Consider the following 26,448-nt stretch of genomic DNA (forward strand, 5'->3'; position numbering starts at 1 on the left):
ATACGGATATTTCAAAAAGAGACCTGAGTACCAGAAGAATGTAAATTATAAATTAACAATGGTAATTTTTAAATATTGTAATTATTTACAATATTATATTTATAATAATATTATAAATATTATATTTATAAATAATTATAAGTTAGTCCTAGTTATATATGTTATATATAATATAATATAATTATAAAATAATTATAAGTTTGCACAAAAGTGCAGGATCATAAAAATGTGCAAGCAAAAATCTCATGAAGTGACCTTAATCAATGGGAAAAATTATAATTGTTCCATGACCCTTAAAACTTGTCAAAACATTAACTGCCTTCTTCCTGTCACTTATAAATAAGGAAATGAAAAAAAGAAAAAGGTTATTTAGTACAGTATAATTGAAAACATTAGAAACACTGAGAAATGAGGTGTTTTCTGGTAAAAGCTTATCAAGATTTGTTTAAGCAATACTTTGCCTTTACATTGTATAACTTACAGAATGAACATCTTTGTTACCCTTGCCAACTTGTAATACTTGTAATTCTGGATCGTCTTCAAACATTTTATCCATTGTGCTTTAGGAGTTGTTCTTTGCCAGCCTCACCTCCCCCTAGGACATCTTTCATCACAACTATTTTTTCATTTATGCTGACAAGTTCATCTACACTAAGTTCCTCTAACTTTATATATGTCGTCTCAAATGGCAAAACTGGTCAATGTTCTAAAAGCAACTATTTGTTTTATACCTCCCTTTATATATGGTTCAAATTTTACTTGCACCCTTATTTTGTCATCTCTGTTACTATTCCATCTTAATTGGCAAATTTCCTCTTTTGGTTATCTATTTTTGTAAAAATGGTATCTGACTATATCACTGAGAGAAAAGGAGTAACTCAACGATATGCTTTGCTCTCTGTAAATCAACTGAATGGATGTGCTGTGAGCCATCACTTAGACTTTGAAAGAAGTGATATGATTGATACTAATCATGAGTCTGCATTTGTTATTAACAGTCACTTGTGCAATTAACAGCGAGCAGAAAGTTTATATTTTATGCAATTATTCACAGTTAATATAACATGGTAACTGAAATTTAAAATGTGTTGATGGGAGGCTGGTGTTAACCATGACTAGGGCAATTTGTACATATTGAAAACATTCAAAGTGAAAATTGCCTACATGTGATAATATATATTTCTATAAGATTTTCTATATTTTCTACAATGAACATAATGTTGTGATAAGTGAAACAATTTTCAGACAAAAATTAAGAGTATATACACCACCAACAGTCATTCAGAAATATAATCAAAGGATTGTGCTTCTGACTAAAACAAAAGGATACTAAATGGGAGATATGAGATACAAGATGGAAAGAGAAAAAAGATTGTAAATGTATGTATGTATCTTTTTTAAATTATTTTATTCAAAATGTATGCAGAAGCACATGATAGAATCCAAACAAAAATTTCTTTATTTTAGAAAGGTTGTCATCAGGGATAAGTTGTTCTAATACCCTTATTGTACAAAAGATTTAAAATATGATCATTTTGTTAAATATTACATGTATGTTAAGAAAGCTGGAGTTGGCATTAAAAGGACAGATATGTGGCATGTACATTTCAAAAAAATAGAGGGAAAAGATAGGAGATATTAGAAACTTAATCTAAAAACAATCCAAAAAAAGCAAGAGAGGAGATAAATATAGAGAGAAAAAAAATAGGAAAAAATGCACAGTAAAAAGGAAAAATATTTCACAACGCATGAAGATTAAATATAATGCATACGAAAGTAATCTTTGTGTTTCAGACCTCTCTCAGGTATTTGGTTAATGTAAATTTAATCTGAATCAGGCAGTTCATCATGCTTATGTAATGAACAAGGATCTCTCTGCTTCCATATTATCTGAGATAGAGCTTAGAGCCAAATTAGACTTCAGATAAAGTGAATGCAATATTTATTCTACAACAATGAAATGTCCAATTTCCTGAGAAACAGGTAAGATCTCTTTAACATGTAGAATTTGAATGTATTATAATTATACTTCATGGGCAAACATTTTGGAGTAAGGTCTAATAGAATCCCTGATGCTCCACCTGGCCAGACATGATTATAATCCTAAATTATTAAAACACATAGGACTCTGACTCTAAAAGTTACCACTAGAACTCTTCACAGTGCTCTATGCTTATCCGGTAGGAAAATACACATACAGTGCCTCTCTATCCTTTCTTACAAATCCTAAGATTTGGAGCAAATAAAGTTTCGGTCCTCCTTTGATAATGACAAGGATTCCTACCTTAGTCTGGTTACCAGATCTAGTCAGTTTATGTACCCCAAGTTCAGAGTGAGTTTCTAATAATCACTCAACACAGTAGACTGGGTTAGAATGGGCAACTAGTATAAAGCCCAAGGAAAGTTAAAATCATTAAATTTGGGAAAAGTAGATATCATGAGGTAGACAAAAGAATTTTGATTGCTTATCCTAGAAAAAGAGAAGGTTCAGCATGGAATGTAAGATACTTAACATAAATTCTCCACCCCACAGAAGACTGATGGTTGATTTTAGTTTTTTGGTTTTCATTTGAGATATACATGGCAGTGATTTTTATAAGGCATCTACCATAGATTCCTCAATGTAAAATTGAAAGAAAATGTGAGTTCCAAAACAAACTTCTTTCTCTGAAGTCGTTTAGGAAAAAAGAAAAGAACTATTTTTTCTTGATTGCATATTTATTATGTGACAAACTTTGCCACATAACATAGGGACATATCTGCATCTAGCTATATCTATATGTAATAAATACATATAATAAAACTTCAAAGCAACCCTTTGATAATGAAGAATTAATTCCATTTATAATAGAGGAAATGGAGAATCAGATTTAGCATTTAGCACTTTGCCTAAGTTCATACCACTATACAATGGAGGATCCAAGACTCAAACTTATGTCTCTCTTACACCAGTTCCCCATGCTGCAGGTGTGTTTGGGCTAATTTCAACAATTTCCCACCTCCAAGTAAGAGGCAGAATGGTGTACAACCTATAAGCTTTTCAAACTTGCTTTTAAGATTCTTGTGGTACAGAAAGCAGCAAACTTTTTCTATAAAGGTCAGATAGTACTTTTACACTCTGCAGGCCATGTGGTCTCTGTCACAACTCTTTTTCATTGTTGCATGCAGACAGCCATGCAATCAAAAAGGAATGAGAAAGCTGTGTTCCTAAAACTTAGAGGCACTAAAATTTGCATTTCATGTAGTTCTGAGACATCATGAACTATCATCTCTTTGATTTTTTTCCCCCCAACCATCTAAAAATGAACAAAACATGCTTAGTTCATGGGCCATGAAAAAAAAAAAAGAAGGCAATGGGTTGGATTGCATTCATGGGCCATAGTTTACCAATCCCAGCTCTGGGAAACACCTACAGGAAGGCATTGGCCTCTGCAGCTTTTACTGCCCAGTTTGTGGAGAACCAAAGCAGTCTTCCCTGGCAAAAGAGTTTAGCAAAATCTGGACTAAAGCCTATTGGAAATCAAACCATTTTAATGAATAGTCTCTCTTTGTCTGTGTCTGGCAAGGTTGTTTGCAGCAGGCATGTTCTTTGAATCAAATTTAGCAGTTGGAGTGTAAATACACTAAGCATTGGTTCATTAGCTTCACAATAAGGATCTCTTAGCATCAAGGATTTAACAGTCTGAAAATAGCCTCTGGCTAGAAAGAATGGGAATTCAATCTTTAATCCTAAATTCTTCGGAAAAACTAAAATGCCTGTATAAATACGGGTCTTTGAGAAATCACTTGTCAAAGATAAGTATTTCTGGAGACAACATGAAATTCATGAAAATGGAAGTTTGACAAGTATGGGCATTCTTGAACTTGGGGATTTTCAAAGGAGATAGGCCTTGTTTCTTAAGAGGTTTGGGGATTTAGAGAAAGGCACATCATCGTCAGAATCGAAGTCCTCCGTGGTGTTGGTCCTTTCAGTTGTAATTCAAACAAAACTTGAGACTAATGATTCAAGCCCTGTGTGGTTCACAGCAGGAAAAGTCTTTATAATTTTAGGTTTACCAGTTTGTTCATATCATAAGAATTTTGGCATGGAATCAGAGCATAAAGCCCCAATTCTACTTCAGCTTCCACCTGTTGAATTAAAAGCATCTACCAAGAACAGCTTGAGATTTGCTGCTTCCTGGGAAATCAGAGTCCTGGCCCCAAACCAAAGTTTTATTCAACAGCTACCAACATTAGCAACCCTGCTAAGGAGGCATTGGGGCTACCTACTGTTTATGCCTCTGGCAAGAGGCAGGAGGCCATTATTGGCCTTAAATATCCCTGCCATCCATTCAATAAACATTTACTGAATGTGTTCTGTGCTACTACAGATGGATAATACACTTTATTACTACCACACAAATAGTCCCTTTTTGCATTCAGGTGTTTGATATATTGTCTAGATGATGGATTCAATTAAATAAGGGAACTACTGACTTCCCAACAAAAGATTTTTGTTGCCAAACTTGGATATTTGGCAAGTGTATTGTCAATATTGGCGTGGCTCCTCTTGTAGGAATTCTTATGCTTATAAATCGCTAGCAACTCTTGAGCACTACCTTTGTGCCAGAAACTCATTTTCCCTATGAGAGAAGTGCTAATGTGATTCGGATTTTACAGATAGGCAATTGAGACTGAGAAGATAATTGGCCTAGATTGCACAGAAGGGACCAAACTAAGCCCCAAACCCATTTCTTTTTGACTCAAAACTCTATGGACATGGGCACTGCTCAATGCAGCCTCTTAGTCCATAAGCTGTTAATGTTTCTCACTGGAAAGCCAACCAGAGGATGATCATTGATTGATTCTCTTTCTTTCTCTTTCACAAAGCTCTACCACTCCAATTCTACTTCATTCAGTTCAGGAGAAACAAGGGACTCTCAGAGACATATTCAAATCCAAAATCCAGGAGAATAAAAGCAACTGAACTAGACCTTAGGTAAATAAGCCTCCAGAACACCTTACTTTTACTTTTTCCTTCCCTGGTATAAACTATATATGGGCTCCATTTGTCAATTTCCAGCCCTGCCCTGTCCTTTCAGCATTTTCCAAGCATGCCTCTTGCTGTGTCCTTGGAGTTTAGGTCTTTCTTCTGGGTAGTAGAGGAAGAATGGTAGAAACTGAAGAGGAAGAACAAGGATTCATTAAGCACTTAGACAAGAACATGCCAAGACTACGATCAAAGATGCAAACTTGTGCATTAGCCAAACACGTAATACATTTGAAAACAAAAAGTCCCTATGTTGAGGGTGGTGTAGGAGAAGGCAGTAAATGTCTCCTCTGTTCATGTTTTTTGGTGTTTTGTTTTGCTTTTATAGAAATCAAATCATTCTCTGTAAGAATGTGCTTAATAACAGGGTGGGGTCAACACATCCAAATACAGATAAGTTAAGCACCAAAAAGCATATAGGTTCAGCCAAACACAACATTCAATCAAGTTTCAATTTAAAAACGTTTAAAAAGAGCGCTCCTTAGTTCAGTTTGTTGTGTCCTCTGAATATTTTTTCTTTGACATATCTGTTGTATAGAACCCATGAAGTCATGTTTGTACATTCTGTGGAGTTTGGATCAAATGTTAAAGTCAAATGTTGAGTCTTTCTCAACAAAGTGCACAGTAAATAATTGTATATCATCAACTAATAAGGTAAAACAGGACATACACAGGAACCCATGGGCCTGTTTTAAATAAAGGAGGTTTTTTTTTTTTAAATTGATCCTTTTTTATTTTTTATTTTATTTTATTTTTTTTATTTATTTATGATAGTCACAGAGAGAGAGAGAGAGAGGCAGAGACACAGGCAAAGGGAGAAGCAGGCTCCATGCACCGGGAGCCTGATGTGGGATTCGATCCCGGGTCTCCAGGATCATGCCCCGGGCCAAAGGCAGGTGCCAAACCGCTGCGCCACCCAGGGATCCCTAAATTGATCCTTTTTTAAAGGGATCAATTTTATTTAAAAAAAAAAGCCTCAGTTTCTAATATTTAAAAATACACATAGAATTTAGTTTGTTGCCACACAGAAAACATCATTTAAGATTGTGTTGAGCCCCAGTCCTCTGAAGCTGAATAGATACAATGCATATAATCCAGTTCAATATTATGCCCACCCTGGTAAACAAATGTACTTTACATATCAGGCCCCTCAAGAATTTGAGTTTTACAACCTCTGATGCCAAAACAGAAGGTAAGACTTGTCATGAAAGTATGTACTCCTCCTGGGGGAAAAGAGAAAGCTTTAGAATTTTAGAACAACTCTGGGAAATTTTACATCATAAAACAGTTTCCCCCTCTGCCTACCCTTTCCATATTAACTCCCTAGTTTAGAGTTGCTTCCATTAAGAGATCATATCCTGGGGCACCTGGGTGGCTCAGGGATTGAGCGTCTGTCTTTGGCTCAGGGCGTGATCCCCAGGGTCCTGGGTTGGAGTCCCTCATCGGGCTCCCCACAGGGAGCCTGCTTCTCCCTGTGCCTGTGTCTCTCATGAATAAATAAAAATCTTAAAAAAACAAAAAAGATTATATCCTCTGGGTTGACAGGAAAAGTCTGAGAACAGAGCTGGGATTGGTAAACTATGGCCCATGAATCCAATCCATTGCCTTCTTTTTTTTTTTTCATGGCCCATGAACTAAGCATGTTTTGTTCATTTTTAGATGGTTGGGGGGAAAAAAATTAAAGAGATGATAGTTCATGATGCCTCAGAACTACATGAAATGCAAATTTTAGTGCCTCTAAGTTTTAGGAACACAGCTTTCTCATTCCTTTTTGATTGCATGGCTGTCTGCATGCAACAATGAAGTAGAGTTGGCACCAAGGATGGTGTAAGAACCAGTTATATCGGCCACACCCAATGTGGTACAGAAACAAGAGGAGAAAGAGGGGAAGACAGAAGAGGTGAGGTGCTATCAAAGGCCAGAGAAAGAGGGCTTCTCCATTCTAAACTTTGTCAGGTTGTACTGATGAGCAGATGCCATGTTTTTTTTGTTTTTTTTTTTTTTCTACCAAAGTGGAAATATGCAGTCCACATCAGACTAGAGAAGATAAGGAACTTCCCCCAAAATAAAGGGAGTTCCAGCAGCCGTTTGGGCATATTCCTTAAAGTCCCCATTCCAAGGTAGACTAACTACAGTTGGTTCCAATTATAGCCATTAGCCTACTCCCATATCTATTAGGAGGAGGAACAGTGAGAGTGGGTCAGCATCGCCTTCATTGGGAGAGTCAGTGTTTCCTCCAGCAACCTGGATTCTATCAGGAGAAGGTCTATTTAGATAATTATCATCCAATATGTCAGGAGGGAGTTTATCAGCCTGGTTCTGCAGGAGGCCCTTAGGTCCATTTCCTGAGTTAGACCCAGACCTAGGGTACCTCTATCCATTTTCCCTGTTTCCTATAGAAGAGACCTAATGGACAGATCATACTGAGGCCATGCAGTGTTAGAAGAGATCAGTCCTTACCCAAATTTTGCAATCTGAATTGTTTCCAGTGCATTAAAAGGAATCCCAAGGGAGAGTGCTTGGGAATTGAAGAAAAGAGAAGGTCCATTACCAAGAAAATCCCCCACCGATTCCTGGGTGGCATCCCACACAGGATAGGTCAGAGGTTCCTGGTGTCAAAGCGACCCAAGGTATCCTTTGAACAAAATCCCTATGATCACCACCCTGCCATAAAGGCCTTGTAGGAGGAATTCTAGCATTCCCACCCCCCTCGCTTCCCCATCACATTCTAGATGGCAAAATGGACACCAGCATATGGACTGAGATACTTTGCCATGGGGACCAAGAGGCTGGACAATGAAGCATGCACTGTTTTTTAATCCATGGAAAACAGTAAGGTTTCACAAGGGAAGATTACCACATTTTGTAATTTAAGTAGTTAGTAGAGAACATTGACAGACAACAGTAAGTTTAGAAATCCATCGTGGTCTAAATGACATCCCAAAACATAGTCTTTTACAGCCAACTTCCCAAGAAATCACTGCCCAGTTGGGTTTTAATTCAATCAGGCACTAATTTCAGCTGATTCTGAGTAGATGTCTCATGGCCAGAAATGGCTAGAGTAGGGATGTAGAGGGGATCACATTAGACCAATGAGAAGGAAAGACTACAGCAGTCTTAAGCTTGGCAGCCATCCTAGTGACTTAGGTGGTTGTTCCATGCCCAAGATAGGCAGCTTTGTATAAGGACAGTAATAAAGAGAGGGCATCAAGTTTCTGGGTCTTATTGCCATTCTGGCCATGGTACAAACTTCCAACCAAAAGGCAGGCTTTCTCCTCCCCGTAGAGTAACCACAGGCTAGAGAATTATAGTCTGAGCAATCAACATGAAAGTATTCCAATAAGTCTTAAAATCTCCCAAAATGAAGGTAAAGAAAGAGAAGAGAAACTATTCACCAAGTTTGCACCGAGGTTTAGAGTCCAAATAAGAAGACTCGAGCCTCACATCCTGGTGCCACAATGATGTGGAAACATAAGGGTTTGGAGCAAATGGCCCAGGATCCTGGGGAATCAGGATAATGTTAAGCTAAGATTGCTTGTTGCCTTTAGCATTGTACTAACAGGAGGCAGTTGAATTCCTAGTGTAAGTTCACTGCCTGTCTCAAGGATTTGTCAATGGGCTGTAAGTTATAAGGAAATTTAATTTTTTGTCTTTGTTTCCCACATCGGATAATAACTTCCAATTATTTGAAAATTCCACATTACTTAGCTCTATAAATGGGACAGAGTGGCTATAGGATCAAAATAACTATGTGAATGAGCAAATTAAAAATGCCAATTTTGTTACAGTTAATAAAAACTATCTCAGACTTTATGCCTTCTGTACAAGAAATATAATCATTCAACAAATGAACCGGACTCTTCAAATCTTCTACTGACAAAACATCCAGAGGAACATAAGTTATAGTAATGGTCTTCATGGTTATGATTTCAAATTTAACAGTTTAAGAAAGAAAACAGTGGCCCCCCAAAAAAGTATTCTTTTAAAGGAAGACTCTGAAGTAATGAAGCAAATTGGAAGAGACATTTTTAAGTGTTCAGAAAATAATAAACTTATAACCAGCTAGCATAACTTAACAAAATGTTTGACCCAAGAAAACAATGCTTATCCTTCTAACTGAAATACTGGATTTATGCCTGAAGGAAGAGGTTCTATGGATTGTATATTAGTGGTTTCCATAAAGCAACAAATGGGGAAGCAGTTACAAATCTGCCCGTAAGTCTTTCTGAACAACCCCAAGCCCATAGTGTTTTAGGTTAGGTTCTTAGAAGCAGAACCTAACATCACACTTTGAGTATCAAGGCTTTCAGATTGATTCTGTATGGTTCTAGAAGGCTAGAACTTGTTTTTTGTAATCCTCAATTATTTTAAAGGTGGTTGATTACATGTATTAAATTCCTTACCACTTAGAGTACCTAAGGTGGTTTCTATTTCCTGGTTGAATGTTGAATGAACCCTAGACAATAGTTCAGCTAATTCACTGACAAATATTACTGAGAATCTATTAATGGTAAAATCTATTCCATGAGCTAATGCTAGAGTGGTAAACAAGGCAAGGCAAGATCTGTGTTTTCATGAAGCTTACATCCTATCACTGAAAGTCAATAAGCAGATCATGTAATGAAAAGTGCTCTTAGGCAAAAAGTTCATAGGCTGATCAGAGACATAGGCTTAGTCAGTCACTCAGTCTGATGCCCATATGTGTAATGATGCTTGGGGCTTAGAGAAGGAACAAAGCAAGGGTACTATGAGTTCATGCTGAGGAAGTCAGTATCCAAATGCATAAAAGGCCCAGGCTTGAGAAGTCAGTGGAGAAAGGCCAGTATATATCCCCTTCACCCTGAAGGTGATGGATAGGGGACATAGGTTTTAAGAAACTTGACTTTAACAGCCAGGCAACCTCCCAGACAGATTACAGGGCTTTGAAGTCTGGTGAAACCTTTATAGTCATAGAGAATGGGCAGCATGACAATAAAAACAATGCGAAGCAAGAAAGAAGGATGAAAAGTTGGGAGGGAAAGTTGGAAGGAGGAATAAGAGGAGGAATCTGGAGGGGAAATGGGTGAAAAGAAGATTCAGAAGTAAATAGGTAAAGAAAAGAAAATGGTTGTCTGGAAGTCATGAAGCTCCATCTACTGGAGAAGTTTTTGCATTAAGTATTTATAGAATCTTCTCTTTAAGGAGGTAGAAAATAATCCAACAAAATAAATTGGATTTGGTGTCAGGGTCCCCCTCAAGCAAGCCACAACTTCAATGAGCCTTGATGGTAGAACCATTAGAGCCCTACCTCCTAAAGAGGATTTCAGAAAGCACCAGTTCAGGTGGCAAATATAGAACTTATGACAGATAAGACGAATTGGTGGGATTTCCATGCCATTTATTCTTTTATTTGCCATTCTAAAGTAATACTTTTCATGGTGGTATTAGTCCCAGAAGAGCCTTCCCCCAAGGTAGAAGTATGTATTTTGTACTCTGAGCACCCAAAGTTGGGCTCCAATCCCCACTGTTTTCATTCTCTCTCAAGTCCCACTGCAGTTAGAGTCATGGCACAGTGTAGCACTTAAAGTTTGATTTTTTTTTTAGCTTGGTTTCAAGTGAATTATGGTTAACTTTTAATTAATTGATTATATTTTATCTCATAAGTATTTCAAGACTGCTTTGAAAGCCATTTAGAATAAATCAAAGTATAAACTTAAAATATAATCTGAGCATAGAAGGTAAACCAGGTAGAGGGACATTAGAGTCATGAATGAGATTAAGGACATATACCATGGCTCTTATGCTTTTGGTTCTGAGCTTTCTAACAGCCGGATGTATGACCCACCATTTCCCAAAATGGGAAATCTGTCCATGAAGTGAAAACGATTCCCTATTAGGATAGCTACTCTTACTGCTAAGATCAGACAGGAAAATCTTACTAGAAAAAGACACTAAGAATGAACCATACCCTTAAAAGATACATAATGGATATTCTTTCTTATAATCTTCAGGGTAGCCTCAAGTATCATGCTTAAAACTCATTCAATAAAACCAATTCTGGGATAATGGGGGCAGGGGAGAGAACAATACCTCCGTAAACAACACTTCATACACACTCAGCTGAAAATTTTAAAGTCACATAATGGTACTTCCTTGAGAAAAGAAGAGTTTTGCAATAAGATAATTCTGGATTTAAATACTATCCCTCCTGGTAAATTACTTTGTAATTGTAAGCAACCTGTTAACGCTGTTGAGCCTCATTTTCCACCTTTAAGAGGAGAGTAGGAACCATATACTAGGATTAGGTGATGTACAGGAAAGCACCTATTCTGGTGCCGGTCACATAATAAATTCATTTTCCTTTTTTTTTTTTCCTGTATCTTTCACAAAACCTAGCACAAGTGCTCACCAATGGTAGGCACTTGACAAATTTTGCCCAACTGCACTCAAGCCTCTAAGATAACCTAAAATTCTGTTCTGTACCCAGGGCTCAGACAGACACAAAGCTAAATACCTAGGACCATCCTCCAAATTCAGATTGTTCAATTCTTAAGCCCTGATGCATTGCAAGCAATGCTGAAAGTTTTAGGGTTTCTATGGTATTCAGTTTCTAAAAGGGGCCCCCATAGCCCCTGCACCTCTTGGTATTCATACCCTTCCCTTGAGGATGAGTTTACCTAGTGACTTTTTTCTAGTAAATAGAATACAACAAATGTGATAGAACAGCACTTCTGAGATTAGGTTATCCTTCTTGCTAAAACCATCTCTCTTTCTTGGCTGATTGTTCCAGGGAAGCAAGGTGCCGTGTTGTAAACCACCCCATGGGGAGGTTCACACCGCAAAAACTGAGAGATACCTCCAACCAACATACAGTAGGATTCTGAATCCCTTAATCCAATTCAGTTCCTCAAGGAACTGGATACTACCAACAACCATGTGAATGAGTTTGGAGAAAATAGATCTTCCCTGAGTTGGGTCTTTATAGGAGTGCAGCTCCAGTCAGCATCTTGACTGTACCCCATGACAAACCTGAAAGCAAATGGCCCAGTTGAGCTGTATCCAGATCCCAGAGTCATGGAAACTACAATATGGTAAGTATACATTGTTTTAAGCTGTTTTGTTTATTTTTTTAATGCAGCAGTAGATAACTAATATAGATCCTTTACTCCAAGGGAGTACATGGCCCAGCCCCTGGATCTGATCTTGATCTCATTGCCTCCTAATGAGGACAAAATAATAATAATCGGTAACAATACAATATAGCAAAGCTAATCTGCATTCTCCAGTTCTCTTGATTTTAGCTGGTGACTAAGGCAGTAAGGAAAACTCTGGGGTTAGGTTTAGAGGCCCTGACCTTGAATTCATAGGTGTCTTCCAATAGGACTAATGAGATTTGACCTTTATTCCATTTTGGAGTGGTCTTCCTACCATTCTCCACCTAAAGCTACCTGGTAGAGTCATTATAACGTAGCACTAGCACCATAGGACTTAAGAAAATGGCATTACTATTAGCCTTTCAAATGCATAGAATTCCAGATATTAATAAAAATCAATCCTCAGAACCAATCTATAAAACAATCTTTGAAGAAAAAAGTTGAGAAGTTTTGTTCATGTCAGTAATAAAGTTTCCACTGTTTCATTTTTCTTCTCTGTGGGGCCTAGAATGATGCATCTACATCTCTTTCTGGTGATTCATTTCCACCTTATCACACCCATATTGGTCTTTAAAACACAATCACACACCTGATATTTTAAGCATGGGAAAATAGCTATTAGAAAAGCTGGATTAGCCAAATTGACATTCCTTAGGAGTGAAACCAGATGAAAACTGTCCCCTCATTAGAAATGGGTTATAGTCCTTGCCTCTTGCCAAAGGTGACATAACCCCCTGTGCCATCTTGAGGACCCCAGCTATGCCCGGGTCAGTACTACACTGGGAGAAAGGAATCCACTGAATCCTGACAATGCTGAAGGTCCAAATGGCTGATTTATTTTCTCCAGGCATGAATTTAATTCTTTATTAAAATAAGGGCAAAAAACTAACCTAGCTATAATTTCTAAATTATATGGAAGATTGTAGATTCCTATTTGTGATTCACTAGCTAACCAGTCTTGTGGTTGGAAAAATCCTTCTGTGTGTATTCACACTGCACTGCATAGGTCATAACCCCATTTCATTGATGAGGGGAATCAAGCAGAGAGAAGTAGCTCCAAGCCTACACAGCCAACACACAACATGGTTCCTTGATATCTGTCATCTCTTTCTGTGGCCACAAGGTACTTCTCGGGCTCTCTTAATGGCTTCTTGAGCCCTTCTGCAAAGATGGCTTTCTCACATCTGGGCAGGTATTCCAGTCACTTACCTTGTTCATCAGTATTTCATTATATCTTTCCTTATTCACTTTTGCATATCAGGAGAATCCATTTTATAACAAGTCAGAAAGGCCTGATGACTTACAGTCTCATGGCAATGCATTTTGGCAGCAAAGTTGCCTGAGGACTTATATCAGGTTAACATGTGTGTGTTTCTGAATTTCTCCACTCTCACTCGGAGGAAGAGAGAGAGTCCCATGAGCATGACTATGTCTAGATTGAGACTAAATTAATTTGCAGGCACTTATCCCCTTGCCTAGAAAGGTAAGAAAAAAAATAGACATAGAAAATCCTATTGTGTCAGCAAAGTGCTCGTAGCATTGGCAGCCTTGGTTTTTTTAACAAACCTCTGAAAGACTGTTTTCCTCATTGAGGAAGTTTGAATAAGTAGGTGCCTTTGAAGCTAGAGACCTAAAACTCCTTGTCCAACACAGTCCATGCAGACCAAAAAACTATTGCAAGAAAATAAAATGAAAGGCTTTAAGTTCATGAATTCAGTAATTTATTAATCTTTGAAATGGATATCTTTTTTTTTTTATTTTTTTTTATTTTTATTTTATTTATTTATGATAGGCACACAGTGAGAGAGAAAGAGAGGCAGAGACATAGGCAGAGGGAGAAGCAGGCTCCATGCACCGGGAGCCCGATGTGGGATTTGATCCCGGGTCTCCAGGATTGCGCCCTGGGCCAAAGGCAGGCGCTAAACCGCTGTGCCACCCAGGGATCCCTGAAATGGATATCTAAGTGAAAACAATAATTTCTTATTTTGCTATGGAGGATTTTTCTCTTTTGGGGGAAGAATATGGAGACTCAAACCCAGAATTAGTTTTTTTCTTATTTAAGTTACTAGCCCAAAGGGTCAAGTCAATCAGGTTTTGTGACCCTGTCAATTTTGAAATATTTAAGGCAATGGAAAACTGAATAAAAGATCAATAGAAATTTCTGTGCTGCATTAAAAACTGTTTAAGGACAGGATGCTTGTGTCACTTATCTCTTGAGCAGCCCTATGGACATTGACTGTAATAGAAATATACTAAGAAATCTTACTCTGTTTTACAACAATCCTATAAAGCATTGATTAGCATCCCCATTTTATAGATAAATGTTTATAGATAAAAGTTTCTGACCCCACCTTCCAGTTAGTATGGAGCAGGCACTCCACTAGAATTAGATAAGAGGGGAATGAGGGAAAGAACTGGTTGCCAAGTAGTTCTCATCTACTCTCCCGCCACTTTAACAAACTGAGGTGTATTTAGTTTGGTCTTCTCTTTCCTTGCTCTGTCCCCAAAAAGATGCTGTTTGACGGTAAAATAATCTAAAAGGCAATAGGATGAAAAGGAGAAGCAATGGTCCAGAATAATCCAGGAAAAAAAAAAAAAACACCTTTGTAGTGTTAGTGTGATAGTAAATGCCCCTTAGGCATTTTTTTTTATGATAGGCACACAGTGAGAGAGAGAGAGAGAGAGAGAGAGAGAGAGAGAGGCAGAGACACAGGCAGAGGGAGAAGCAGGCTCCATGCACCGGGATTCCAACGTGGGATTCGATCCCGGGTCTCTAGGATCGCACCCTGGGCCAAAGGCAGGCGCCAAACTGCTGTGCCACCCAGGGATCCCCGGCATTTTCTTTTTTAAAGCAGGGCACAGTGAGTAGAGAAAAAGAGCCAGCAGGCAGGGTCCTCACTATTTTTTATTAGCAACTAGCACTGTGACTCTGAGACTGTACCTAAACTGCTTAGTTTCATCATCCGTAAAATGATAATTTTCATATTGGGGTTTCCGGGATGATTTTAAAAGATGGTCTTGGTGACAGAGCTTGTCAAATGACTGTTACAATATTTTCATGAAGTTCAAATGTGAGAAGTACTCAGGAAACTGTAGTCATCATCATGAATCCAGTCAGAATGAAGGGATTCCTACTGACCAAAGGTAGGACCATTTGAGTGGAAAATGATTGGCAATATCAAATTATCTATCAGTCATTGAAAAAAACAGTATGCATCCTTTCTGATAATAAATACAAAGAGGACAAAGGAGCTCTTGCAGGGGAATGTTATGTCTAATGTTATGTCTAAGGAGCACAGGTATCACTAACTCGTAATCCTGCAGTCATCATACTGAAGATTGTTTCAGCCAAGAATTATCAGTGAATATTTGATATAGGTAGGAAATTTTTAGAAGCAGTACCACGTTTGTGTGGTCTTTTTTTTTTTTTTTCGTTTGCGTGGTCTTAAAGTGTTTCTCCTCTGATTGCTTATTAGTTGCAAAGAAAAAACATAGTTAATTATGCAGTAGTTGTAGCATTTTACATTCCCACCAGCAAGGTTTAAGTCTACATTAAAAAAATCTTATTGATAGTTTATTTTTAATCGAATATATTTACTATTTTATTAAAAATCCAAACAATATGCCCCTAACAAGGAGAGAAAAAAGTCTCCCTTGCCTGGAGATACCAACCATTTACTTTCTTACCTTAATATTTGAGGATAGCACATTGTCATATTAGTTTTAGGTGTACTACATGGTCATTCAGTGTGTCTCTACATTATGCTATGCTCACCACAGATGTAGCTACCATCTGTCACTGTGCAATGCTGTTGTTGTATCGTTGACTCTGTTCCCTAAACAGAGTACCTTTTGTTTCCATCACTTTTCATTCCGTAACTGGAAGTCTGTATCTCCCACTCCCCTTCCCACTGGCAATAGTCAGTTCTCTGTGTTTTTAGATATGATCTTGCTCCCCACTAGGCCGACAAAATCCCAAAGAAGGAAAATAATGTTCTAACTCTATCCTCAGGACCTAGGGCACACTAAGCACTATATGGTCATGTAGACAAATATACACACACACTCTTCATAAAAGGGAGAGAAGTGTTAGAACTGTATAAATATAAAAGAATCATTTCCCTGGATTCCAGTAGAGTGCTTTTTGTATAGCAATTGCTCAGTAAGCATTTGTGGGAAGAACTGGAACTACTATGTAGAAAGAAGAGGGACAGATCTCTGAGCAGAAATTCATAAATATATCTGCAATGCTGGGCAATGAGGTATAGGATGTGAAAAAAAATTTCAAGTGAAAAAAAATTTCAGCATGTGGTTTTTCTAATCAGCTGTCCCTTTTGTTCTGTCTTTTGCATGTGGTAGTGACAGGGTTTTTTGTGGCCAATGCCCAAGTTTCCTGAGTGACTCAGCCTCGTTGCCCACATGTTGCCAAGAGCTAATTGCCTTCATGCTGCACTGCCTAATAGTAATGATAACCACCATGTATTTTTTTCACTTTCTTTTATGTATGTTTTTATTTTTTATAGAGTTATTTTTTATTGGTGTTCAATTTGCCAACATACAGAATAACACCCAGTGCTCATCCCATCAAGATAACCATCATGTATTGAGTGCATTTTAAGTGCCAGGTACTGAGATGGGTGGTGACCCTCCTCAATCTGTTCCCTGAACAGGAAAGGGAGCCAAGGAGTATACCTTTATGTGACCCCAAATTATTAGCACTAAATCAAATTCTACCAGAAAGCCTTTTTTCTAATCATCTTCCATGGAGCCAGTTGTCTTCCCTAGTCAACAAGTTGAAGTCAATGTGGTAACTTGCCAGGTGTCTGCTAATAATCAGTATCATCTCCACCCTTCTATGCTCTCTATTGTACCATCAGGTATAGGGCGCCTGGAAAACACATATCTCTGATCCCTTTGCCAGGAGGGAAGTTAGATTCAGACAATGAGAGACGCTTGTGTGAAATTTGGAAGGTGGAAGAGAAGGAAATGCCATCACCCTCCTGCCAACACCTCCAGTATACATTCATTAACACCATTCCTTAGGAGCAAGGCTTTCATTGATTTGATTCTTCTTTTACCAGGCAGCAAAAAATCAAGTCCTAACGATTACTGGATCAATTGATTTTACTGATCAAGGCAAGTTTTCTAAATCAAAGCATTCTGGCTGGGACATACTGACCTATTACAAAGTTATCTTTGATTCATGACATATTTTGAGCACAAACATGTTCACTGTTTAAATTCTAAATATTTGCATAAACTTTATATTTTCAAAGGAGAAAAAAAATCACCACCACGGAGATTTAACACAAATGTTGCTGTCAGCTTTTTTTTCTTCTGTGGTTAGAGAATCATCAAAATCCCAAACACTTGAACAACAGGTAGGTAAAGATGGAGAATAAAGGCATTTTAGATTTAGAGACTATCCTGACTAGAGACATGAAAAACAAGGAAAAACAAAATAGGATAGTTTTGTTTTGGGTTTCCTTTTTAAGGTGCAGAGAGAATAAATATATTCAAATACATTCAATCAATTAGAAGTTCTATTCTTTTGACTTACAGCTCAACTGAATATCCCAGTATTATAAAAAACAGATTTTTAAAATGTTCTTTGAATTCATTAAACCTAACATCTCACTTGTACAATGAAGCCAGCAGTTAATGTAACTAACCATCCAGGTTTGACCAGATTTGGGGGGAGGTTTCTAGATATAAGATTCAGTATTGAAACCAGGTAAGTCCTAGACAAACCCAGACAAGTTGGTTACCCTACCTGCATGCATGAAACAAAGATCTCATAATGTTTTATGGGTTTTGGTTTACTTTAACAAAAAGGCTAGAGGAAAATCTTGTAGTCATATAATCTTTTTTAGTTTGAATGTTTTCATACACATTAATTATTACCACAGTTCTTATATTAGTAATTCTCAACCTCATTATGTATTAGGGTCACTTTGAGAGAGATTTTAAAAGCTGGGTGTCTGGGAATTACCCCCCCCCCAACACACACACACAAGTTAAATTAGGCATATTTTGTGAAACTCCCTGCTGAGTACAATATGCAGCTGAGTAAAACCATGACTTTGGTTTAAGTCTCAAGAGTTCCATTTTGAAGAAAAATATTAGGTTTGCATGAGTAACATCACACTGCTATCTTTTATCAGAGATGGAATAGGGTCACTAATCTTCTAGAGGGATGAAGGAGCTACAATGATACCTGAAATTGTTCTAATTCAGATAAGAATCAAAAATCTCTCCCCTGCCTGACTATAGTTTGCTTTGGGATAATTAAGAGGTTAAAGAAGGAAAATAATTGGAGTAATTATGTAGTTAAGCCTCATTGTTCCAGCAGATTTTCCCTTTGGAGGAGATTTTACTGAACACATAAGTTGTGCACTAGAGAGGAAAGGATGACATGCCTACCTTCATTCTTGCTACTTCAGAGCACTCTTCAGGGAAGACAAGGAGTTACATTTTGGCTAATGATGAGGTTTGAGTGTTATTGCATGAAATTCACAAGTTCAATTCAAAGCTGACTCATACAAAACTGGAGTTTTTAGGAGGAGGAGCAGCAAGCAGAATCAGGATAAGAAAAAGCAAAGATAGGTAACAATCATAAGAAAACATCAAATTAAGAGATTGTGGAATCTGACTCTACTCCCCTGTTTTCCTACAAAATCTTTGGTAAAATATTTCATTTTTCATGAGTTGTGGAATTAAATAAGTTTTAGAAGATGCAAATTATTTGGACGGGAGAACTGTCCCATCTGGGTTATATTAGGAATGCTTACAAATCCCTATATTCATGTAGTAAATATTCATCAAGTATCTACTATGTACTAGACACCAGACTAATCTCTAGGGATAGAAAGATAGAGAATGCATGTTCTCTGCCCTAAGGAAGCTTATAAACAATCCAGAGTTTGAAGTCTTACCTTCTTAGTAAGAATTTAGTGTCTGATCATTCCACCTGAAATGGAAGACTCTTAAAAACTGTGCCATCATTTCTGATAAACTACATACACCTCAAAATGAAGTATCCTCAAGTGGTACTGTTTCACTGTCTTACTTCTATATGCTTACTGTGAAGTAGTGAAAAGAATCAGGACCTCAGCCAATCTTTCCACTGAGGCAAACATTGGCCCATTGAACCTGAAACTGGTAGCCTGGGAGCAATTGCATTACACTCAACTGGTGAGCAAACTTCAAACAGAGCTCCCTGCCAGGATAGCCATGGAGAGTTGTGTAAGCTGTGCATTATGCAAATGCTAAAATTCAACCAGTGCTCTGCTTGGGAAGTTTGGTACCCTGAAACAGAACTGCATCTTCCAGATAAAAGCCTATTGTGTTTTTCATTTCTTTTGTTTATTTGTTTTCAATTAATCTAATTCACACCAAGGCTCAGTTTGTCCTCAGTGGTTCCTGGACTGTGGGTGGATATGCTATAGCAAAGACCTCTAAGCAACAATTCCTGTAAAGATGGAACAGCACAGAATAGACACTTAGAAGCACATTTGAACTCTAGAAATCATCCCCTAGAGTTTAAATTAAAGGTTATTTAGGAAGAGTTCTCCTATCCCCAGCCCCTTATATGCTCATTGGTGTCTCTGCAGCCACCTATGTGGCTCTGGGATTTGTACTCGTCATAGGAAGGATGCTATACACACAGAAAATGTAGCAATGGTCCCAATGGTCATTAAAGATGTAGCTGTGAAGTTTACCCTGGAGGAGCAGGCTTTACTTGATCCTTCACATAAGAAACTCTACAGAGATGTGATGAAGGAAACCTTCAGGAACCTGGTCACGATCAGGGAAACGATGAGGAAAAGGTTTCACTTCTCATCTAGGTTCCCAAAAGCATGAAGGAAATCACCATGAAGAAAAACCCTATGAATGTAAGAAATGTGGGAAAGTCTTCCATTCTCATGAATCTTTTCAAGTACATGAAAGGATTTATACTGGAGTAAAACCCTTCTACTGTAAAGAATGTGGGAAAGCCTTTATCTGGCACATGATCTTTCAAAGACATATGACAATGAATATGGGAGATGCATCTTACATATATAAAGAATGTGGGAAAAACTTATGTTGTTCCATCAAAGTGGTAAAAGACATGAAAGAAATCCTACTGAAGAGAAACTATGAATGTAAAAAATGTGGTAAAGCCCTCAAATATTACAGTTCCTTACAAATTCATACAGGAGAGAAACCCTATGAATGTGAAAAATGTAGTCCAGCTTTCATTTCTTCCAATCCTCTTCAAAAACATGAAAGAACTCACTGGAGACAGATCCTATGAATGTGAGAAATGTGGGAAAGCCTTCACTTTTCATGCAAACTTGAAAGTACCATTAGTGCACACACTGGAGAGACACCAATGTAAATGTGTAGAATGTGGGAGAGCCTTCTGTCACCCTAGGTGCTACTGAAGGCATGAAAAGATCCAGTGGATAAAAACCTCTAAAGTAAATGGTGTAGGAAAGACTTAGATGACCTACACCTTAAATGTGAAAACTTAATGAAGAGAAATATAAATGTAAGTAACAGGAGATAGCTTGATGGGAATTAATCCATGTATTTCATTCCAGAAAACTTTCAACATGGAAGAGTTGTTATTAAAGTGGTGTATACATTGTGTTTACGGAGCCTCTTTCTAAATGCACATCATCACAAGGTGAATTTCTACTAATTATTCTCAGAATTGAATATTGAGGTGAGAGAATTTTGAGTTGTCTTTCAACAATAGTACTTAAGTTTATAAGTAGTACTTTTTCCTAAATCAGTTAATAATATGTTCTCTTTCCATTTTTAAGCCTGTTGGATCCATGGGTGAATTTAAGTCTATTTTTAATATGTAATTAGGTTTAATTTTTGTAATTTTTTTTGTGTTAAAGGATCATTGAAAAATTACAGTTTGGTATTTGTTGGTATTTTCTACTGGTCTTATGCAGCAATAGTTCCTGGATATCCTTAACCCATTGTATGTATTGTACCTTTCTTACTGAGAAAGTTGTTTTGTTTTGTTTTTAGGTGGTAAATATAGGAGCCTTTTTTCATTTTTTTAAAAGACTATTTGTTTGAGAAAGAGAAAACATGAGCAAGGGGGAGGGGCAGGGGGAGAGGGAGATGGAAAGCAGACTTCCTGCTGAGCAGGGAGCCTGATGTGGGGCTCTATCCCAGGACCCTGAGATCATGACCTGAGCCACTTGACCAACTAAACCACCCAGGTGCCCCACAGTAATAGTTTAAAGTTTTATTTATGGTAAGTTGGAAAAAATTTTTAATTAACATCATTTATTTAGGAGAAACTAAAAGGAAGAATTCTTTTCTAAGACACAAACATTATTACCACAAAGGAAGAGCTTTAAGAAGAGTAAGTGTATCGAAAATAACACAACAATAACTGTTTAGACTATGAAAACAAGAGCAAACTTAGAGGTATAACATTTAGGAACCTCCCCTAAAGATATAAGTCTATGATTCTTAAAGATAAACATGTAAATTTTAGGGGGTACCTAGAAATGAAACCCCAAACTAGATACACAATCTTCAAGTTTGCCCTGTAGTCAATAACGCAACCCTCCGCTTAGATATACCTTAGGCTGAGGAGTTTAGCCAAGATCCTGAACTACTATGGCCATATTCATTTTAAAGTCTAACCATAGATGAAGAAATCCTGGAATTTACCAACCTTAACAAGACTAGATCCATAATTAAAAACATGTCAGTTCACAAAACCAGACACTAATCAGAAGAGACTACATACAACTGTACACTGGCAGAGGAGTCTTTGGTGATCAAACTTTCTTTGTATTATGTTCAAAAATTGTTTTAGAGGGAGGGAGAGTCCAAAAATTGTGAGGGGAAAAAAAAAGAGAATCCTTTGGAAATGTTAAAAAGGAAATTTTGAGCCATAAAATTATTCTAGAAATTGAGAAGTGGAACATCCCCAGTGATGTCCAGAAATAAAGCACCACAGTGAAAGGAGCTTGAGCTTCAAATTAGCTGCTTTGCTGGAGTAAAATCACTTTGTCTTAATTTGTAACATATGGAAGCTATAAGCCATTAAGGAAGTTAGGATACAGTTGGCTCAGCTGCTGAAGGCGACCAAGCCCTGAGTTCATGGTCACAATTGGTAAGTAGTAAATGGATGAGCAAGTATTTACACACCAGGTAAACAAATTCTATCTATAGTTGGTCTATATCTTGTCATCAGGGATTGAGTCAATATCCTAGAACTAAGAAGGATTATTTATAATAGTTTCAAAGACTTGTAACCTTGAAACTAAAAAGTAATTTATAGGAAACCATACCTGTTAAAGCCTTTGTCACTTAAAGGATGCAACTACTTGGGGTGCCTGGCGGGCTCCGTCAATTAAGTGTCTGCCTTTGGCTCAGGTCATGATCTCAGAGTTCTGGGATCCGGATCCAGCCACATTGGGCTCCCTCCTCAGTAGGGACTCTGCTTCTCCATCTCTGCCTGGCTCCTACCCCCACTGCTTATGCTCTCTCTCAAATAAATGAAATCTTAAAAAAAAAAAAAAAAGATGCAACGATTGTCATAACAGGTTGGCATTATAACCAAATAGGCCACAACTAAGTCACTAACCATTACCTTACCGAGATCTAATTATTTTAATCAGTATGCAGATGCTGTTAAAGTTAGAAACAGAGTTAAAGGCATTTCTTTTTGTAAAAGTTTGTTTTTACAAGTTAAACTAAGTGCCTCTAGTAAATTTTAAAACACAACACAAAGTCTCAATTTGCCACTATAATTAGTATCATCCTTAGGCTGTTATAAGAATTAAATGAGATAAAGTCTGAGAAGTTCTCTAAGACAAGGGTAGGATTTACAATGGGCACTTAGTGTTATAATAATGTTGGCCCCTCAACTAAGATTTTCTCTGCTATTCCACATCCTCAGATTTGCCTTGATTATATCTATCATTCTTTACTATGACATGTTACTTATCTAACTCTTAGTTTCATAAAAGTTTTGCTCACTCTTATAGTTGCACTTCTTAGCACACAGTCTGGCATGTAGTCAGTGCTCAATACACGTTGGGTGAGTAAAATACTGAAAATCAAATCAGACTCTAAAACAGCAAAGTCATTTCTTCATCACAATAAGAAAGCAGCCGGGTTTGTAATTGGGCCCATATATCACAGACTTATTCGAAATGGGCTGGTGTCAAATGATCTGATTTTCATTCTCAAGAATTGGTTTCTCAGGTTCTGCTTTCATATTTGAATGGAAGATTCTGATTCCCTATGTGTCTATAGCACAAGTCTGTGTACTGTCCCCTTTATAGGTTGTGGTTGGAAAAATTCTTCTCAGTTGGTAACATTTAAACAGTATCATTGGGGCTAAGCAGTTACGGCCATCCATTTAAGAAGTGGATCTATCCTGCTCTAAGTAATGTACCCATTCATTCATTGTTGGCTTTTCAAATGTCCCATGGTTGTAGTAAGAAAGTTCTTGGAAAGACCCTCTAGTTTCTTCTTGCCGCTTTGTGGAAGCCTACACACACATTTAAATTTAATTATGTTTCAAAGTAGTATTAGTGCCTTCATTCCTTTAGTTATTGTCACTGCTTATTGATTGTGTTCTAGGTATAAAACCCATGAAGGAAGGGAACACTCTTAAGATCTAGCCTTAGATACAGACAAAAAAGCGAACTGCATTTTAGGATTACAATACCTACAACAAAGCATATGGGGCACACTACAAGAGAATGACACAAGTGAAGACCTTAAAAGATGCAAAGACCATCTTCACATAAAGACCCCCGTGGAGAGGAAGGTGTGGGCAGTACTTAGGCCGAAAACCCATGTATGTAGAGTCCCTGCCATGGAAAGAGGGCTGGGGTATTTGAGAAATAGGTTGGAATGGAGTGGCCCAGGAAGGGATTAGCATCTAATGCTGTCAGAGACATCATGTAGGGCTTTGTGGAACAGGGGAAAGATTTTTTTCTCCCCAATTCTACGTGTAATTGGAAACATTTAGTGACTTTAACCAGAAGCATTTTGTAACCAGATTTGTGTTTTTTAAAAATCACTCTGGTTGCTGTGCAGAAAAGTGAGTTGCTGGAAAAAAATAATTCTGTTGGACAGCAAATTTGACTGAAAGTCAGTAGGAACAATGGGTTTAACATATGTTCTCATCATTTACTAGAGAATTCTTAAAATTCAGATCCAAATGGGAAAGGAGTGACAGAAACATAAACCCATGGGTAGCTTATGTCTATATACATGTGTGCATTCAAAAACTATTGAATAAGAATTGTAATTCCTTCTCATTCCAAGGGGCAAAAAGACTCCATTTCCTATGTTCAATACCCCATGAGAATTGGAGGAGAATGGACTATAGCCATAGTCTTTCCTTTGAATTCCAAATCAGAAGCAATAGGGATTTACAAGAGTCACATGTGCCATTATTACAGACATTTTGTGTGTACTCCAGGGGAACAATGAGTACAAACTTTGGATACAATAATTGATTCATTATAATAATCAGAGATTTGGACTGCATGCATCAGGATCAGTGCTTTCGATGTGCACAAACTATAGTTTTCCACCATGTCCTAACGACTAGTTTAAAACAGAGTCTACTGAACAGTTATAGGAACCATTACACACACCTACAACCATGCAGATCCAGGGTTTAAATACAAACTAAAATATTCTACTCAGTAAGTCTTGAGCCTCTCTTTAAAGCTTGTGATTTCATCTTCTTGGTCCTGATTTTAATGAGATTCAACAATCCTCACCTTTGAATTTGCATTTGTCTTTGTCCTTAAAGAATCAAGGGTTCTTTTATGTTGGGTTTAATTGTGATTAATACAGTCAGTGATAACGATTACCTAAGTAACACCAGAATGTTTGAATATTAAACTCAGCACATATATTCTTTCTTCTATATTTGAATAACTTTTCAAATACCATCACAAGTTTCAAAGGATCTCTCCTTAACAGGCAACGCGTATGTGCCTTATTTTATTAGTGGAAGTTTTGATGTTGACAGAGGACAGCATAACTAAATTTACACGTATGGCCATGCCAAAGAAAAAAATCAGTACTGGATTCCTGTAAAAGCTTTGGCAACTGATTCTAATGATGAATTAGGGAGAAGTATCATCAAATAGTTTTTCTTCTATAAAATTCCAAATTTTGTCAATAGTTTTCAGAAATCACTGATAGATCACAAAACATTCATTAGTACTCACACAGGTCTTTGACTTCTTTCCAGTAATTCCTGTGTGCAAAGCATGAAGCCTGACAAAAAAGATTAGAAAAGTCTAAAAGTATCAGAACTTCATCAGACTGACTTCCTGATTTCCTTTTTCTATTTTTCCATGAATACAGTAAGATTATGTTTCTCTTTAAGGAAAACTTCACCTCCTCTCTGTTGGTCATATTGATACAATCATTCTATCACAAAAAAATGTTTGGTTGATGACCGTTAACAATATACTCTCTGGGTATATGAAGTCACTTAAATGTTTAGATTCATTCCCTGAGTTAATGTTAGGATGTAATTTGTTAAGAGAAAGTTCTAAGAAGTAGCTCTAGATTTATCAATCTTTTCTTTTTTTAAATTGCTTGTATCATAGATGACAAGTAGGGGGAAAGGAGAAGAGAAAGGGAAAATGAAAAGAGAAGAGGAAGGTAAAAGAAACTAGGAAGATATATAGAGGATAAAACATATAAAATATATTTGGGCCATGTGGCTATCTGGAACTAGCCATAAATATTTTTAATAAAATGACTTTGATACCAATCATAGCTAAGAATTTTTTAAAAAGGAAAACTCAACAGATAAAATTTAAAGAAGTCAATAAAATTATCACTGATACTAAAGAACATACTTGCCAATTTACTAGGTTTGACACTAACCCAGTATAATTTAACTGGCCTTGCTGCTTGGAGACAAAAGTGACAAACCAACCTACTAATAATGTGTTAGCAATAATCAGTTCAGAGTAAGAACACTTCACAATAGCAATCCCACAACACAGACCAATATAAGAGAGAGGAATACGATCAATGCAAATTATTCCTAATTTAGGTGCACCTTGGAAAGACTTGTCAGCAGAGGCAATTTCACTGTCTAACATCAATAGTTTTTGTTGGCAAAACTTAGTTCCTTCCCAAACAACCATGAATATATACATCAGCTCTCTAACTTACAAAGATCAAATCAATTGTTAGAACTAATGTTCTATTTTAATTTTTTGTTACAAAGTTACTTAACAAAAAATTTGAGACCCTCATCTGATGGATAAT

This window comes from Nyctereutes procyonoides, unplaced genomic scaffold, assembly GCF_905146905.1.
Source record: "Nyctereutes procyonoides isolate TBG_1078 unplaced genomic scaffold, NYPRO_anot_genome, whole genome shotgun sequence".
Taxonomy (NCBI): domain Eukaryota; kingdom Metazoa; phylum Chordata; class Mammalia; order Carnivora; family Canidae; genus Nyctereutes; species Nyctereutes procyonoides.